This window comes from Lepisosteus platostomus, chromosome 14, assembly GCF_059453375.1.
Source record: "Lepisosteus platostomus isolate fLepPlt1 chromosome 14, fLepPlt1.hap1, whole genome shotgun sequence".
In the NCBI taxonomy this organism is placed as follows: Eukaryota; Metazoa; Chordata; class Actinopteri; order Semionotiformes; family Lepisosteidae; genus Lepisosteus; species Lepisosteus platostomus.
The window spans coordinates 23,942-42,297 of record NC_142624.1 but is presented as its reverse complement, the minus strand read 5'-3'; the positions used below and the strand labels follow the sequence as shown (position 1 = coordinate 42,297).

The 18,356-nt window shown below is 43.2% G+C and overlaps 3 long non-coding RNA genes across 5 annotated transcripts; all 3 read left to right on the top strand.

Moving 5' to 3' along the window:
- The first annotated feature begins 35 nt into the window (after positions 1–35).
- On the top strand, positions 36–2,849 carry LOC148648471 (uncharacterized). Its single transcript, XR_015926393.1, has 3 exons — positions 36–573; positions 2,344–2,484; positions 2,650–2,849. It is a non-coding gene; the product is annotated as an uncharacterized LOC148648471 (long non-coding RNA).
- A 975-nt stretch (positions 2,850–3,824) lies between these two features.
- LOC148648470 (uncharacterized) lies at positions 3,825–9,223 on the top strand. 3 transcript variants are annotated; one of them, XR_015926391.1, is made up of 6 exons: positions 3,825–5,115; positions 5,867–6,031; positions 6,449–6,536; positions 6,789–6,873; positions 7,409–7,457; positions 8,675–9,223. It is a non-coding gene; the product is annotated as an uncharacterized LOC148648470 (long non-coding RNA). The 3 variants fall into 3 exon arrangements; XR_015926389.1 differs by lacking the exon at positions 3,825–5,115 and having other exon boundaries at positions 5,214–6,031; XR_015926390.1 differs by lacking the exons at positions 3,825–5,115; positions 7,409–7,457 and having other exon boundaries at positions 5,214–6,031.
- Positions 9,224–9,226: 3 nt separating this feature from the next.
- LOC148648469 (uncharacterized) lies at positions 9,227–11,432 on the top strand. The gene is made up of 3 exons (XR_015926392.1): positions 9,227–10,383; positions 10,491–10,581; positions 10,689–11,432. It is a non-coding gene; the product is annotated as an uncharacterized LOC148648469 (long non-coding RNA).
- The last annotated feature ends 6,924 nt before the right edge of the window (positions 11,433–18,356 follow it).

The following is an 18,356-nucleotide window of genomic DNA, read 5'->3' as shown; positions in this document are numbered from 1 at the left end:
TTCCAGTCTCTGCTGTACTGTAGAAAACTGGAGATGCAGGTCAGTGCGGGGTGAGCTCTTAAGGCTGGGAGAAGTCTGTATGGCACTTGTTCTGGTCCCCTCTCTGTGGCAGTGGGGTGGCCATCAGTGTTTTGCTGCCCTTGTCTCCTTCAGGTGCTGTTCTGAGAGGCAGATGGTGACAATGAGCACATTCACTTGAGAGAGGATGCTGGTGGAGTTTCCAGATGAGATTTTGTTGGAATGGTGTGTGGAAACTGCACAGACCAGCTTTTTATAAGGCTGTTCAGCAGTGGTTCTGATTGTCTGTGAGTTAAACTACACTGCAGTACTCAGAGCTTCTCAATCCCTGGCCATCTCAATGCACAGTATGGAGACATCGCTTGGAGAATTGTTCAGAGGAAGCCCACTGGCTGGCTAAAAGGATACCCACTGTGTGACCTGTTGATGCCCACCTGTGGATATTGAAGTCTTGTGGTTTTAACAGTGGAAGGTGAAGAGGTGCTGCAAGCAATCCTTGAATATTCTGGATGCCCATGGATCTTGAGCAGTTGTAAAGGTAGTGTCTAGGAGGAGGTGAGTTTCACTCTTGTATCCTGTTTTTTTAATTTATTTATTTTTACCCTTAAGAATTGGCTTAGTGTTAGTTTTGGAAGACTTCTGGTGATTTTTCTATCATGTTTGAGTGTTGGTTTAATTTGAGGTGTAGGTTTTCTTATCTTCTGGGTGCTGTACTATATACTGACATGTATAGAACTAAACTGGTACTGGGAGTAAAAATTCTTACTGTTTCAAAGTGAAGAGGATCAAATCTAAATCTCTACTTCAGGTTCTGCTGTTGGAAGGGTTGACCAGGCCTTTGCTCCCAGAGGGATGACCTTTATTTGCCAGGAATGTGCAGATGTGGCACACTGTAGACTGGGTGCTTTCTCTTCAGTGAAGATCTGCTTGAGGAGTTCTTAGTTACTAAACCAAGACAACAGCTGTTAGGGGACCCTGTCAGAGCTGCTCAGTGAGTTCTCTACCACCCAGGAGTAGAGACCGGGGTGACTGTGTGTGGGGCAGCTCTGGGCTTGACATTGCTTGATCCTCCTTCAAAGGTAGGAGTGGCTTTCTGTTCTGACTGCCACTCTGCACACCAGCCTTGGGGTGGCTGTTTCTAGGAGCACCTGAGCCACCTGGCTGGTTGAGCTATAACTGACTGTTCCAGGCAGGAGGGGTCCCTGATCTTACAGCCTTTGTTTAGTTGTAGTTGCTGGGGTTCTTTGTTTTCTAACTTAAATGAAGTGGTAAATTAGGAATGGAAGTCCAATACTGAAAGTGTTGTGCAAGCACAGGGAAAGATCTGGCTAAATTATTTTGCTAAGGGTACCAGTGAAAAATAGAGATTCACAGTATGTGAGATTTATTTCATGGGTGCACACATGTAAATAAATCTAACATTGACTTTAATTCTGAACTGAATTAAACTAAAAAATGGGGAAACCTATGCTCCAGTCTAGTGTAAGGTGGACTTCCTGATTTAGCCCAGTGAGGCTGTATTTTTCCCCATTATCTGCACTAAAAGCCATGCTGTCAGAGGTTTAGTGCAGAAAGGGGAGGTATGAGTTTCTAGGTGATTGAAGTGGTATGTATTCTCTTGTGAGAAGGGAGAGAGAGCAGTATGGAAACTTACTTGTGCTGGAGGACTTCATTGTTTGTGCTCCTGTTTAAACTGGTTTTATACTGCATATTTTTCCTTTGGCTCCTGTGTATTGACCTGTGACCATACAAGATACTATGGTAGTAAACTATTTCTATTTTTACACCTCTTAGAACACTTGAATGACTTGATTAGGGAATGTTAAGCTTAGTTTTACCAATGGCTTGTTCTGCATATGTACAAGCTGTAATCTCCCTAATGGTATAGAGCATGCTGTAGCTGGAAGGCTGAAATCAACTTTAAGTGTTAAAACTCAAACCGTTCCCCTCTTATGGAACTCCAGTCAAGGCTGCTGCTGTTGGTACTGAAGATGGTTAGTGTTTGGTTTTGTACTGCTGTGGAACCTAATTATTTTTTTGGAGGTGGGGGGGGGGGGGACTTTCTGCTCTTTTTGTAGTAAATGCAAACTTACTGCACCTCTTTCGTTGTGTGTTGAGGCATTTTCTTAAAGCATTGTCCACCACTATTTGTTTGGGTATACAACTTTGAAATGTCTGTCAATTCTCTGTACTGTAAACTTGTTACTGTTTTTATGTAGAAGTACTGGTAGTTTTATTTAGGTGTGCATTAGATGTACTTGTATGTACCCTATGTCCAGATGGGGAAAAATATCTTCCATTAACTATTTTTCCCCTTTACTTTAGGAATGTTAGTCTTCTGTAAATTGACCTAAAGATCTGAGTATTTGTGTGGCACGGGGAAGCAAGTTGAAGAATTCTAATCTCTTGCCTCAGAAGCTTGCAAGCTAATGTCAAGGAAGAGAAGCAAGGGCATCTATGTCCTGGGTGAGCAGGACAAGGATTTGTTTTTTTTTCTTTCAGCCAGTAAGGATCCAGCATTGAGGGTTAGGATCCGTGATCCATCAGGATTGGGGTGGAGTCGAGTTGGATGCACTGAATTTGATTCATTGTTTTTTGTTGTTGTTGTTTGGTGCTACATGTTTATTCTAGTGAGCTGTTGACAACCATTAATGAATATTGCAAAAGGATCCAGTTTCCCTGGACGTCTGCCGTGTCAAGGGAAGAATGTTGAGGAAGCGGAAGGCTGTGTCTATTTCAACTATTGCCTGAATCCCTGACCTTGGCTGCTCTGTGATGGGCAGTTTGCAGAAAATAGTGGTCAGTAATCAATTCAGCCAGAGTCTTTAATGCTGATCCAATTATTGCTCTTAACTCAAGTGCACTCTTGTGGCCAAGGTAAAGGTGAGTTTGAAGGTATGTAGAGGGGAGGTGTAGGTCAAGATCTTTTAGTGTGGATTGTTAATTGATTTTAGTACAATGATCAGTGTTCCCCAATCGCTGGCAAGATTAATCCACAGTGTGGAGAAACAAGATTGGTGAATCCTGTTCAGAGGGAGCTCACTGGCTGGCTAAAAGGATACCAGCTTTGTGACCTGTTGTCCATTTGTGAGTATGGAAGTCCTGTGCTTTGAACAGTGGGGAAAGTGAAGAGGTGTAAGCTGTCCTCAAGTTTCCTGGATGCCCATGGATCTTGGAGATGGAAGGGTAGTGTCTAGAAAGACACTGTGCCTGGAGACAAGGTGGGTTTCACTCACCCAACCCCCCCTCTTGGATATCTTCTGGTGGCAAATGACATGGTTTTTAATGTGTTAAACCTTTTTGGCTTTCTTTCTGGGTTTGTTCCCTGCTTGGTTGAAGCTCTCCTACACCGTCATGCACTGAACTGGCTGCCATTCTGACTCAAAGACTGAATTACTGCATTGTATGGGATTTTATTTCATGGGTGCACACATGTAAGTAAATCACATTGGATACACTGCAGTACAACCGTGACTTGGCACACTGCAGACTCCTTACTGGTTGAGGCTCTGAGGAGATGGCATGTCAGCCAGGTTCTCTTGATGGGTGTCGGCACAGGAACTGCTCTCTTCAAGGGAGAGGAACTGCACTGGATCTTTTCCTTGTGGAAAGAGCCCTGGACTGGGGGGTTTTCTCTGCTCTCTACATTGTTTCCCTGTTAGCGCGATCCTGGATTTGGGGTTGAGCTTCCTTAGTATTTCTGAAAAGTGCTGAGGACTTGGACTAAATCCTTCTCTCCATTTCAGGATCTCTGCTGTCAGAAGGGATGAGCAGGCCTTGGGTCCAGAAGGACTAAGTGTGACAACATGCAGGGGTGTCAGTTGTACTTATCTGTGATGGAGTCTAAGAGTGGAATCTGTTACTCTGTACCCATATAGTGGTAGGAGATGTGAGCTTAAGGCGAATGGACACCTCCTGCTTGAATCTTTTGGTTTTACATGCATTGTATCAGTTTAAAACTGGTTTGAATCAATGGGTAGTGCTGTGCTTGCTCCAGATAAGGAATTTTTCAGACTTAAGACCTCTGCCTTAAAGTCTCTTGCTCAGCAGTTTCCATGCTAGTTCCTGGGACCATAAAGTGCTGCATGTAATTAAGTCATATGGAAAGAATTGTCTGTACTGGTTAATATTTCTGCTTTACTTCAAGTATGTTTCAGATATCATACCTTTCTCTAGTCTTCCCAAGCTGAACACATGGTTAAGTAATTTTGTTCCTCCAGTCTTGTCTTATTTTAAATAAAGGTTAATTTCCTTTTTAGTTTGAGATAACTAATGGATTAATAGTGGTGGGAAAGTTCTCTATGGTTGATTGTAGTCCATTAATTATCCAAATCTCATCTGATTAATAGATGAGGTGGTAAGTGCTAGTTTAGTCATTGGAAGCAGTTGTGTTGATTTGGAAACAGTGGGGGTGTGGAGGTGGGACACTGAGCACAGGTTGGGATTGGCTCCTGTTAATCGCCCTGAGGAGTTTTATAAGGCAGCCCTGGAGCCAGTGTGTTCCCAGCTGCAGCAGGTGAAGACGCTCCTGTGATTTGTGGTGGTTTTTTACTTTTAAAATGTTAGTATTACTGTGGTAGGTAAGAGTAATAGCTTCTTTTGAGGTTTTAATTTTTCTAGATTTTTTTTTTTGCAAGCCAGTGTAATCAGATTTACTGTAGCCCTGAGCTTTATTGGATGAAAATAATTTTGTTTTAGTGATCGTTGATCCTTTTATGTGGTGAATTAACTAATTGTATGGATAAAGCTGAGGTGATGCATCTGCTCAATTTTTTTTTTTTATCGGCTTAAATTGTTAGGACTCGCAGACTGTAAACCAATCATCCCACTGCCTGAAATTCCTGACCCTAACCTATAACCTGCACCTTCAATGCTGACCTGATCATTGATCCTAACCCAATCAGTGCACTCATGTGGCCAAGGTAAAGGTGAGTTGCAAGTCAAACTTTTTGTGCATTTGGTCAGCAGTGATGTGCTTCCCGGTCCCTGGCCAGCTGTATGCACAGTGTTGAGTGACAGGCCTGGAGAATCCTGTTTCGAGGAAGCTCACTGGCTGGCCGAAAAGATGCTAGCTGCGTGACCTGTTGATGTCCTACCGTGAGTATAAAGTGCAGAACTTTAAAACGGGAGAGCGAAGACATGCTGCAAGCCCATGTATCTTGGAGCAGTTGCACTACCCAGAGCAGAGGTGAGTTCACTCTTCTCCTGTCTTCCCTAATCCAAACCAAATTTGATGCTCTAACCATTTAGTATTGGTGAGTGAGCTTCTCTTTCGGATATCTTTCATGTTGCTTAGTCCAAATTGATCAAACAACCCCTTCACTTGTAAGAATTTTACAATGGAGGAAAAGGTACTTTTGGTGTAGGCTTAGTGTTAAACTCTTGAACCTCATTGCAACATGCTATCCACTTGGAAATGAGGTGTAATTTTGGATTTGTCTTGTTTCTTTTGGGTGATGTTTGCTCCTTGATTGGGTGAGGCACTGACGTGCACTTGACTGGCTGTCATTATGGCTCTCAAAGACTAAATTAGTGCTTTGTATGTGATTTATTTCATGGGTGCACACATGTAAATAAATCACTTTGGTTCAATTGTGACCTGATGAATCGGACTCCTTACTGGTTACAACTCTGAGGAGACAGCATGTCAGCCAGGTTCTCTTGATGGGTGTTTGCACAGGAACTGCACTTGCTCCCCTGTGGCATGACAGTGGACTGGGGGGTTTCCTTTTTCTGCAGGGTGTTGTCCTGTTGGTTTGACTTGGACCCTGTTGGTAGTGAAAATGCGGACTTGACTGTTTCCAAGAAAGGAAGAGGACTTGGGTTAAATCCTTCTCTCCATTTCAAGCTCTCTGCTGCCAGTAGGGATGAGAAGGCTTGTGCTCCTGAGGGAAGACCTTTCATCACCAGGAGTGGAGCGCAGATGGGGCCGGTCTCTTTCTATGAAGGTCTACTGGAGGAGTGGGGAGCTTGTTCCAAGTCTGAATGTCATTGATAACATCAGAGGATTCAGGTTTGACTACAATGTGTACACTAGCTACATGGGGAACATTTTCATTGGGTACAGTACATACACCTGGGTACTCTGGGTTCACGTACAATTGTGTAGACTGTTGTATGGGGTATATTTGTGTACTGGGCAGATGGCTTTTGGCATGGGACATAGTGTTGTATGACAAACTCTTGGCTACTTCTAGTTTGTACTTGAAGTTGAAAGACCCTGTAATCAGGGTCAGAGATGCAGGACAATCTGAAAGCCAAGCATTCTTTAGTTTACTGCATGGAAAATTGAATATTTTGAGAATCTTTGATTTTGCAACTAATTTTAACTGTAGCAATCCGTTGGGCATCTTCAGTATTCAAGCCAGTGTTGTGATGCAAGATAATGATGTTGAAATACTTTTTTTACACTGTGTATTCCAATGAGCAGGTGACAGCCGTCAGACTGAGAACGGGGGAGTAGGAAGCATTACTGCTGGTGAACTTGGGCTGCGCCGAGTGAACAATGTGAGCTGAAGGTAAGCAAAGGAGAGATTCAGGTCAGTGTGAGGAGAGCTTTTAAAGTTGGGAGCAGCCTACACAGCACAACCTGGTCCCCTCTGTGTGGAGGATGGGAGTGGTCAGTTCTGTTTCTTTTACAGTTGGTGCACGTGGCAGTGGTTGAAGACCAGATGCTCCTAGTCTCAAGAGAAGTGTCTTGGTCTCTGGAATGTTTCTGTGATTTAGGGTGGAATGCTGTGATTTGTGCTGTGCTGTGATTTGCTCCCCAGTCCCTGTCCACCTGAATGCAAAGAGTGCTGATGGATGCTTCCATTGAATAGTATTGGCCGTCCGAAAGGATATCGGGAGTGTTCTGTGAGTATTAAACACGTGGGGAAGGTTGTGCAGAACATTGTCTAATCATTGGTGAGTTTTGGCATTTTGCACCTTGTGACTGGTTCTCTACACTTTCCCAAATCAAAGATGACTGAAATATCAAACTATAGTGTTTGATTAAAAGCATCTTTATATGGAGTCAGGTGTGAGTGTCTTGCTAGCAAATTCCAAATGCAATGCCTTTTCACTTTTGTACTAGGCTTAGTTTTGGGATTCACTGGGCAAGTTTAGCTTCCTGTTGAACTGTGGGTTTCTTTATTGTAGGCTTTTGTTTTGATGTTTCTTGCTTAAGCAGTTGTAGCACCAGCAGCCTCCTCCTCTTGGAGACTCCTTGGTGATGTTTTCAAACAACAGTGAAATACCATGTCTGACATCCAGTCAGATCAGTGAGTTCCTTACCACTCAAGAGTAGATTGGGGAGGTTGTGTGGGGCAGCTGTGGGCTTGACACCACTTGAGCAGCTTTCTTTTCCGACTGGTGCTCTACATATCAGCCTTTTGATGGTTGTTCCCAGGAGCAGCTGAGCCACCTGGCTGATTGAGCCAAAGTTGACTTTGTTCCAGGTAAGAGGGGACTCTGATGTAGCCTGGAGCTGCTGGGGTTCTTTTTTTTTTTTAGCCTTAATGATAAAGTGTCACTGTAGCATAAGTACTGGTTAATCAGGGGACGGAAGTCAAATACTGAAAGTGTTGTGCAAGCACTGGGGAGGATTTGGCAAAATTGTTTATGGTATGACTGGGAAATTAGAGAATTGTCAGTATGTAAGATTTATTTCATGGGTGCACACATGTAACTAAATCTTACATTGAAATTTTAGAAGTGAATTAAGTAAATTAAAGGGGGAACTAAGAGTATGGTGTCTTCCTGATTACCCAGTGAGACTATTCTGTGAATGTCCAGCACAGTCCTGTCAGAGGTTTAGTGCACAAAGGGGAGTGAGTTTCCAGCTGATTAGAAGTGGTTGTGTACTGTGCCTTGTGAGGGAGAGAGCTACATGAAGACTGTTGGACTTTCTTATACTGGATGTGTACTTTAACCATGAGCACAAACCTGTTATTGGTGTAAAACTGGCTGTGAAACTTGGTTAAGTGGTTCTGCTGATCTTCTAGAAAGCTTTTTTTCAAGGTGTTTCTAGTCATTGAGGAATATGAGGCTTAGTTTGACCATGGGTTAATCGGTATGTGTTCAAAGTATTCTCTCCATGATGGTCAAGTGTGTGATGCAGTTCAAAGACCTCAATCCACGTGGTGCCCTATCAATCAGTTTCGAGTACTATGTACTCTTGTTTCAATTGTTTAATTTGTTTAAGCTCTAAAGCCTTTTCACCTTGGTTAAGGCTGTAGCGGTTTGGTACTGAAGATGGATAGTGTTTTGATCTCATACTGCTGTGGATCCTTGCTGTTTTTGAATTTTTACTTTTGCAAAATCAGAAGTGGCTCGTCTCAAATTGAGTTTAAGGCAAAAATTCTGCTGCACTAGGTATGCATTTTTAGGGTCTCTTTAAAAATTGAATTTCAATTACTATTTTATTTGGATATGCAGCTTTGCATAATCAGTTCTGTTTTTCGGTAGTGGTGGTTGGATTTTAATGATGGGTAAGTTGTGCTTGAATGTGCAGCACATCTACGTGGTGAACTACTTTAAATGGATTTGGTAACAATCATGTATCTTGGTTATAAGGCTCAGTTGGTTAAGCTAGAGGTTTTTAATTGAGTGTCTCAAATTTTCTACTTTTTTGCTTTTGCAACCGATTTTGACTAGTTTTCATTTCTGGTTTCAGCCAGTATCCAAGCTAATCTCAAGGAAGTGAAGCAACAGCATCTAAGTCCAGGGTGAGAACTGTCCTGGAGTATTGCAACAAGATCCAGAACTGTCAATGTTAGTGGTGTCTGTGTCCATGATGCCATGCTGCATGATGGTCCAGCTCAGAAGAGAGGAGGCTAGCTTTGTCCTGAGTAAGGTGAGGTGATCCACCTGCTTCAAGTTCTCATCTACAGAAAGTCCCGAGCCTCTGAATAAGGTGGAAAGACTGGTGGGTAAACCAATCATCCTACTGCCTGACGACGTGCTTGGGCTGTAACCCTCATCTTCGGTGTGGATATGTTATTTGCTCTCACTCTAATCGGTGCACTCTTGAGGCCTAGGTATAGGTGGGTTTGAAGGTAAGTAGAGGAGGTGCAGCTGTTTTTCCTGAGATGGGTCAGCAGTGATGCAGATCTGTGCATTTGATTATAGTTCAATCAGTGCTCTGCAGTTCCTGGCCAGCTGAATGCACAGTGCAGTGACAGCCTTGGAGGACCCTGCTCAGAGGAAGCTCACTGGATACCAGCTGTGTGACTAGTTGATGCCCATTGGTAAGCAATGAAGTCTGTGGTTTGAACAGTAGAAAGTGAAGAGGTGCTGCAAGCAGTCCTTGAAATTCCTGGATGCACATGGATCTTGGAGCAGGTGCAAGGGTGGTGTAATAGAGGACATGTCCCTGGAGCAGAGGTGAGTTTCACTCTTTTCCGGTCTAACCTTATCCATTTCAAACTTGATGCTATATAACCTTTTAGTATTTGCTTGTTAGAACTGTTTACTGAAGCTGAAAAGTTTCTTCTGGAGTAGGCTACATGTTAAGCTCTTGGATCTCTTCTGGTGTATAACGTCACGCATTAACATGCTGAACTGTTTCTAGAGGTGAAGCTTTTTTGGGCTTTCTTCTGGGTAATTTTTCCTCCCTGTTTGGTTGAGGCATTTGTATACTAATGTGCACTTGACTGGCTCTGTAAGGCAATTACTGCTTTGCATCGGATTTATTTCATGGGTGCACACATGTAAATTGGTTTTGATGCACAGCAGTACAATAGTGATTTGGCACACCAACAGCCTCCTCCGTAGACTCCTTGCTGGTTACAGCATATCAGCCAGGTACTCGCGATGTGTTGGCACAGGAACTGCTCTCCTCACAGGGGAGGAACTGCACTGGATCCCTCCCCTGTGGCAAGAGCCCTTGACTGGGGGTTTTCTCTTCACTCTCTGCAGGGTGTTTTTCCTGTTTTATCTTGGACAGATGCTGCAACAAACATTTTGGACGTTTAGTACAAAACTGGAGCTGGGAGTAATTGTTCTTACTGTTTCTAAGTGCAGAGGATCATAACAGAATCTGTCTACTAGGTTATCTGCTGCCAGAAGGGTTGACCAGGCTTTTGCTCCCAGATGGATTACCTCTCATCACCAGAAGTGGAGTAAACTGAGTAATCCAATTATCGCACTGCCTGATTAGTTTACTCCTAACCCATCTTGCATTTTTAGTATAGATCATGTTCTGCTTAATCGGTTATCCTTATCTTTTTGGCTTCGATGTAAATGACTGTGGGGGGGGGGGGTCTAATTCTTTTTTTTTCCACAGGATGCAGTTTTCCCATAGCTGTCTTGGTGGAGAGCAAGGAGTGCTACTGCTTGGGGAAGTGGACTTGGACTCCTCTCCGTGAACAAGGGGAGTTGAAAGTAAGTAGAGGGGAGATGCAGGTCAGTGTGAGGGGCACTTTTAAAACTGCATCTGCATGGTGGTAGTGTGGAGGAGGAAAATGGACAGTCCTGTTTTGTCCTTGCAGTTGGTGCACTGAGAGGCAGCTGTCAGATGAGGACTGTCACTGGAAAAAGGATGCTTTTGAAGTTTTCAGCTCCTGGTCTCAAGAGAAGAGTGTTGGTATCTTGTTCAGTTATGTTCACAGAACTGCCTCTCTCAATGAGGCTAGACCACAGTTGTGCTGAGTGGTATGATTGACTCTGGAATATTGTTTGTGATTTAGAGTGGAATGCCATGATGGGTGCTCCCCAGTCCCTGCCCACCTGAATGTAGACAGTGCTGATGATGTCTTGTTTGAAAATGAGCTTCCATGGAACAGACTTGGCTGTCTGAATGGATATTGGGAGTGTGACCTGTGAGTATTGAAGTCCTGCAGGTTGAACACTAGAAAGCAAGGAGGGGTTTTAAGCTGCCCTTGGTGAATCTGCTGGGCACCTGAGGATGTTGGAACACATGCAAAGGTACAGTAGTCATGCAGGACACTGTCCCTACTGCAGCGGTGAGTTGTGAGCTTTTGCATCTTGTCTTTGATTTGGGAAGTGTAGAGTTCAAGTTTCATTATACTTATATACAGGTATATGGTATAACGAAATGCTATTTGGCTAGCTCTTGGATGTTAAGCAGTACAAAACAATATGTTTGTATAAGAAAATAGGCAATGTGCAAGATCATACTTCAACTATATGAAATAAAGGATAAAACATTTTATGGAGAGTGAGCTTCTTGGCAAGTGAGGTAGATTTCAATGTGTGCGTTTTAGATTTGATTGAGGGTTCAGCTCATGGGTGAGAGGCTGGAAGTTTAATAGTTGTGTAGTGCGTGGGTAAAAACTGTCTGGGCCCAAATACTCCAGTACTGGTTTCCAGATGGTAGAGGCTCAAGCAGTCTTCTTGCTAGGGTGTGTGGGGTCTTTGCTTAGAGCTTTCCTCAAGCACTCTCCATCATAAATGACTTGGATGGGAGAGTAACCCCAGTGATGGACTGGGGAGTTTTCACCACCCACTGTAGGGCTTTGTGGTCCGCAATACTGCAGTTGCCATACTACACTGATGCAACCTGTGTGCTTTCTGTAGTGCATCTGTAAAGGTTGGTGAGAATCTGGGGACATATCTCAGCCGCCTTCAACCGTCTTGGGGAAATTCAGGCTGTGTTGCACTTTCTTAATCAGACAGGTGGACGATGGATTAAGCGCACACCCTGGGGGACTTCTGTGTTCAGTTGGTGCTGGAGGTGCGGTGTCCAAGCTTGACAGCTGGAGGTCTGCCTGTCGGAAAGTCCCAAATCCCATTGCAGAGGGTGGTGTCGTGACCCAGTGCATTGAGTTTCTTGACTAGTTTCTGGAATGATGGTATTAAAAGCTGAGCTGAAGTAGATGAATCGTAATCCTGTGTATGTTTTCTTTTTATCCAGATGTGGATAAAAAGTGTTGCTGGCTTCAAACTGAGCATAAAAGGCATTGAGCTCATTAGGCAGGGAGGCATCATGGACAGATGTTCTGCCTTTTTGTAGTCTGTGAGGGCCTGTATACCTTGCCACATGCGCCTTGGGTCAATAGTGCTGAAGTGTTACTTCAGTTCCTGTTTGAGTGTGATTTTTGCATGTTTAATACCTTTCTTTAGATTGATACTGGCTGACTTCAGTTCTGATTTATTGCCCGATTGAGTGTTGCAGACCTCTGTTCATCCATGGTTTCTGTTTAGGAAACGCTCTTATTACTTTTGTCACATAGCCAGCACATGTCTTGATGTAGCTAGTGACTGATGTATATTCCTGTATGTCGATACATACTGTGTGGCTGCCTCTTTTAAAAACACCTCAGTCAGTGCCTTCAAAACAGTCCTGCAGGAGTGATTCAGCTCCTTCAGGGCACACTTTCACTGTCCTGACTGCTGGTTTCACTCACCTGTGCAGCTGTCTGTGTGTGGGGAGGAGAAATGGTGATTGTGATCTGTTTCCACAGTGGGGGAGGGGTATGGCCTTGTAAGCATTCTGAATGTTGGATTAAACGTGGTCCAGATTGTTTTCTACTCTCGTTAGGATGGGGGAATTGCTGATTGGTATTTCAGGAGAATGGGGTTGAGATTTGTAAGACTAAAGTCACCCAAGATGATAAAGGTTGTCGGGATGTGCAGATTCCTGCTTATTGCAGGGTACAGTACCTCTAGCACTTCTTTGCCATTAGTCGGGGGTGGATGTAGATGGCAGTCGTAAACAGTCTGAACAGTAAACGGCTACATCTGTTTTCATGCGATATGCCAGGGACTTGTGCAATACAACTTGGTGTACTGTTTTGGTATATTCTGGACTGTGAGTAACTCTACTTAGTGCACTTCTCACTGTACGGATTGTATTGTATCATTCATTACAATGCTGTTTACTTTAGCTGCTGTTGCACTGCAATTTCCCTCATGGGATCAAAATATCTACCTATAAGTTTTAAATTCCCTCAGCAGATAAAAGGTGTTATTTAATCATTAGAAATTCCAGAGTGGGTGAGCAGTGTTTCATGATGGAAGATGTTGCACCATGTGTTTATAAAAATGCAACCTCCCCCACCTCTGGATTTACCAGACTCTGTAGTTCTGTCCATGTTGAAGGCAGAAAACCCATCTAGGTGTATTGCTGAGTCTTTAATACTATGTTAGCTAAGTTTTGGTGGAAAACATGAGTCAAGAGTTGTAACTGAAATGGAGAACTAGAGCTTGATTACTAAGGCTCCTGGCTCCTTTAGAACTAGGAAACAAGTCTTGCTAGTTTATACAAAATGTTTAAATGTCTTTTCAGTTTATGAGGCTTAGTTTTGTGATTTTTGGTGGGCAATTTAAGCATCTTTAAGCTTAATGCACACAATTAGTAGAGCTGTTGGTCTATTTCTTAGAAATGCTTGTCTGTCTTGGTTAAGCAGTGTCTCACTTCACTGGCTGTCTTTCTGGCTCTGAAAGCCTGAATTTATTTCATGGGTGCACTTTTGAAGTAAATCTCTTTAGATGCACTGCAGTACAAGAATGACTTGGCACACCAGCAGACTCCTGGCTGGTTACAGCTCTGAGGAGATGGCATGTCAGCCAGGTTCTCTTGATGGGTGTCGGCACAGGAACGGTACTTGAACCCTCCCATGTGGACTAGGAGGTTTCCTCTTTGCTCCCTTCAGGGTGTTTTTGTTTGTTTTCTCTTGAACAAGGTTTGCTGTTGTAGCGGCGAGGCTTAATAATAAGGCAGAATTAAGTGTTTCTGAGCTTTCCCAAATTAGGCCTCATTTCTCTGTTCATCTCTGTGGTGCAGCCACAGAGAAACCATTCATGCAAGGTGATTTAAGGTCCAAGGACAGCTCCCAAAGGGGGATGCACTTAGCTAAGCCTGGCTATCATGATCAATGGTCACCCATTGGCGCCTATCTGTCTAGGGAGTGCGAGTTGGACATCTGGACTGCATTACTAAGTGTCAGGACTAAGTGACTCATATCTCACCTTGATCAACCAATCAGGGATTGGTAGGGCCGAGTAACCCACGTGGGACTCTGATGCCCATGGAACTTTCAGCCAATCAATGAGCTGAAGTTCCTCCAGGTAAAAACAGGCAACACAGAGAGCCTGGGAGATTCAACAAGATTCAGATTCAACAATTCTAAAGGGAATTCAAAGGAGAATCCCAAGGGCAGGACATTCTCGCAGCGCGCCTCCTGACCATCCTGAGACTCAGCCCGGACAACCACGGAACGGCCAGTGTGTCCGAGTGCCAGAACCTTCCTTTGTTCGAAGAGTCTAGAGTGGAGGTTGCCAGAGAGTAACCAGCAGCAGGCCTCGTGAACAGGTCGGAACTGTGGACAGCTGAATTACTATTCAGAACTAGCTCTTCATCAGGAACGAACCGGTCCTCTTCCTGACTTGCTGGGACCCACAGTCATCTTTTCTCCTGTGCACAAACTTTGCTAGTTAAAGCCAACAGTGAGCATCAGCAGCGCACCGTCGCAAGCCGCACAGCACAGCCTGGCACGGAGCCAGAGAGCGCGGATTGGACAGCAACAGCCTGCAACTGTTTCTTTGTGCCCGCAGGAGATCTGAATCCCCAAAGATTGGATGAGTATTCAACTTCAATGCATTACAGCTCGAGAATTCAATTATCCCAACCAGTTGATATCAATTTAAATCCTAAGAGTTATGTACTTGTTTGAGTATCTAATGTAGAAGTTGTAACCAAGTTCACTTTACGAAACGGTCTTAATGAATGATATACTGAACGTATGTCCTCTTGATATGTGTAACACTTTGTAACTGATTGAATATATATCTTTTGTATTCTGATAACCCTCTCGATAAGATCTGTTAGGTTTATATGCATATTCTATGTATTAATAAATGTATCCTCGTGTATTAGTACCTGTGTGTGTGCGTTGTTTGAGTTATGTCGCATGGTTGGATTCTAAAGCCACCAAAAGAATCAACTTTGTGATTTACTGCTACAATTAAAAATTGTCTCAGTAAATGCCCAAACCCTACAGAACTGGTGCCTTCAGAGAGCCACTATGATTACATATTTGGCGTCCCTGAACCGGCATAATCTACATATTTGGCGTCCCTGAACCGGTTTTCTCTACACTGTGAAAATGTTGAAAGTGGAAATGCTGGCTTGACTGTTTCTACAAGGTCTATAGGATCAAGTCTAAATCTGCACCTGAGTTAATTACAGATGTGGTACGCTTTAGACTAGGATTGCAGCTGGGGTTCATTGTAAGGATTAAGATACCTAAAACCAAAAGTTTAGCACTGAAAGTAATGCTGTCCGTTTTAGTGCAGAAAGGGGAGGGATGAGTTTCCAGCTGTCTGGAAGTGGATGTGTGCTGTGCTTTGTGAAAAGGGGGAGCTGCAATAATATTTATGCTTTTGTTAGAGGACTTTCTTCTTGTAGATGTTTACTTTTTTAAAACAATACTAACTGCTACATTAAGTTTTATTATTCTGTGTATAAGTGTAGTACTGATGTATACTATACAAAATGGTGCATGGTTTTGCCCAGAGTATCTTGTACAGCAGGTCATGTAAAGGAGATGTGGCTGTAAAAGTGTCAACTTGTGCAAAGTGGTTGTCAAACCTGAACTTTGAGGAGTTTCTATTCATTGGGGAATGCGAGACTTGGTTTGATCTGTATGTGTGCAGGCTGTAATCGCCCTGATGGTAGAATGCATGAAGTGACTGGAAGGTTTAAATCCATTGGTTGTGGCCCATCACTAGGTTTTGAGTGCTGCTGGTGTGCTTTTGAGTTTGTTCTGAATGTTTAAGCTTTAAAACCCTTTCAGTCCAGGCTGCAGCTGTTTAGTACTGAACATGGTCAGTGTTTTGGTCTCGTTTTCCTGTGGATCTCAAGATTGGGGTGCCCTGAATTTCTTTATGTAAAACCAAAAATTTAATTTGGTTTTTAAGTCACATTCACAGCCCTAGGTAGACATTTTAGTGTGCTTAAAAAAGCCCAAATATCAACCACTATTTAATTGGGTGTAAAACGTTTTGAGATTGACTTGTATGAAATCTGTACTGCCTTTTAATAGAAGATGGTTTTATTTAAAATGAGTTTTATTTCCACATGTTCAGTCTACATGAATAAAAATGTTAATGGACTTGGTCATCCCCTTTTACCTTGGTTATAGGATAGTGGAATCTAAGCTTGATGGTTTTAGATACATTTTTCTTTCTCTATTGCTTGTGTAACTGGTTTGAACAGTTAATTTTCATAGCCAGTCACTAATCTGTTAATGTCATGGAAGTAAACTATGAGCATCTTATATGCTGGGTGAGATTTTTAGATTCTTTTGGATGCCTATGGATCTTGGAGCTGTTGCAAAGGAAGTCTAGGAGGACCTTGTCCCTGGAGTGATTTGGTGAGTTTCACTTTCCAATAACTTTCATTTCTCTAATCAAGTCTAAATCAAATATAAACACTTAATTTTGTCCTTGCTTGTAAGAAGTTTTGTAAAAAGCTCCTTTTGGTTTGGTTAAGCTCTTGTTTATCTTCTGGCAGAGCACATTATGCTTTAATGTGCTAAACATCTAGAGTCATAGTGGTGTAGTTTTTCTTTGACTTTCTTCTGGGTAATTTTTCCTCCCTGCTTGGTTGAGGTATTTGTATACTAATGTGCACTTCACTGGCTGTCATTCTGGCTCTAAAAGATGGAATCAGTGCTTTTGTATGTGACTTTATTTCATGGGTGCACACATGTAAATAAATCACTTAAATACCGAGCAGTACAATGGTGACTTGGCACACCAGCTGCTAACTTCAGTTTGATTTCTTGCTGGTTACAGCTCTGTGGAGACCACATGTCAGCCAGGTTCTCTTGATGGGTGTTGGCACAGGACCTGCTCTTCTCCCAGGGGAGGAACTGCACTGGATCCTGTGCCAAGAACCCTTTACAAGGGGGTTTTTCTTGGCTCTCTGCTGGGTGTTTTCTTGTTGGTTTGTCCCGGACAGGTGCTGCATTGTGTTCATGTTGGGAGTGCAAATGCTGGCTTGACGGTTTCTAAGAAGTGCAGAGAACCTGGTCTGAATCCTTCTCTTCATTTCGGGCTCTATGCTGCTAGAGGAGATGAGCAAGCTTGGGCTTCAGAGGGAGGTCCTTTCATTGCCCAGGAGTGGAGCACAGATGGGGCTGGTCTCTGGGGTCTTTCAGTGAAGGTCTGCTAGAGTGGTGTGCTTGTCTGAAGACTGCAAGTTAAAGGCAGCATCAGAGGATCCAGTCAGGTGAGTGAGACAAGTTCTCATTTTGAGTACACTGGGTACTTGGGGGTTGCATTTGAGTACTTTGGGTATATGTTGATTTTGTTGAGGTACAGTTGTGGAGATTGCATGTCAAGTTAGATAATTGAGTATATTGGTTAGGCAGCTGTTGGCATGTGCATGGGAGTTGTATAGTACAAACAACTTTTTTTCTTGCCTAAACTTTTTTACACATTAAATGAACATGAAAGATCCTGTTATCAGAGGAATGTGGAGGAATCTGAAACCCTGCATTTTTAATGAGGAATTGAATTTTTGAGAATGTTAACTGTTTTAATTCTTGTCTTAAGCTAGCACACCTAGGAGGAGAAGCAAGTGGATTTATGTCCTTGGTAAGTATTCAAGAACAATTTAGTTCCTCAAGGTTGAGGGAAGGGAGAGGTTTAACTGGCTGTTTTTGGGAACTTGTGTGGGAATGTTAAATGCTTTGAACAAGGTATTAGAAATGGACTTGAGTTCTGCACTCTGTTTTTGCTTTATCACATTTTAGGGTGGTTTTGTTGGTTTGTCCTGAAAAGGTAGTACTGAACATTTATAGTAGTTTAGGTCAAACTGGGTGTTGGAAGTGGAAATGTAGGCTGGACTATTTCTGACTAGTGTTTTTTTTTCTTCAGGTTCTTTGCTGTCAGGGGAATGACCAGGCCTTTGCTGCCAAGAGAAGACCTTCACCAGGACAGGAGCTCAGATGCAGCAGACTGGGTAGAAGGTTCTGTCTGCAAATATCTTGATGAATCTGTTCCCATCCCAGAAGCCAATGGGCACATCAGAGGATCATTAAAGCTGCTGTAGAAGTTTCTAATGACAGGCAAAAAATGAGGGGGGGGGGGGGGTCTTTTTTTGGGTTAATTGTGGGCTGGAAAGAGGTTCAGGTGCTTTTGATGGTCCAACAGGAGCTGTGAAGCTCTAAGTGAATCTCTGCACACCAGCCTTGTAATGGCTGTTAGGACCTTGGCTTGTAACTCAAGCACCTGAGCCACCTGGCAGGGAGGAGACAGTGACTTTTGGTGCAGGAACAGAGAAAGAGTTCCAAGTTTTGTAACTTTTGGTAGCTACTTTGCACATTCTTAGCCATTTTGAAAAGCGTTTGAGAGGCTAAGGTCAAGCAATGATTTATTTGCATGGG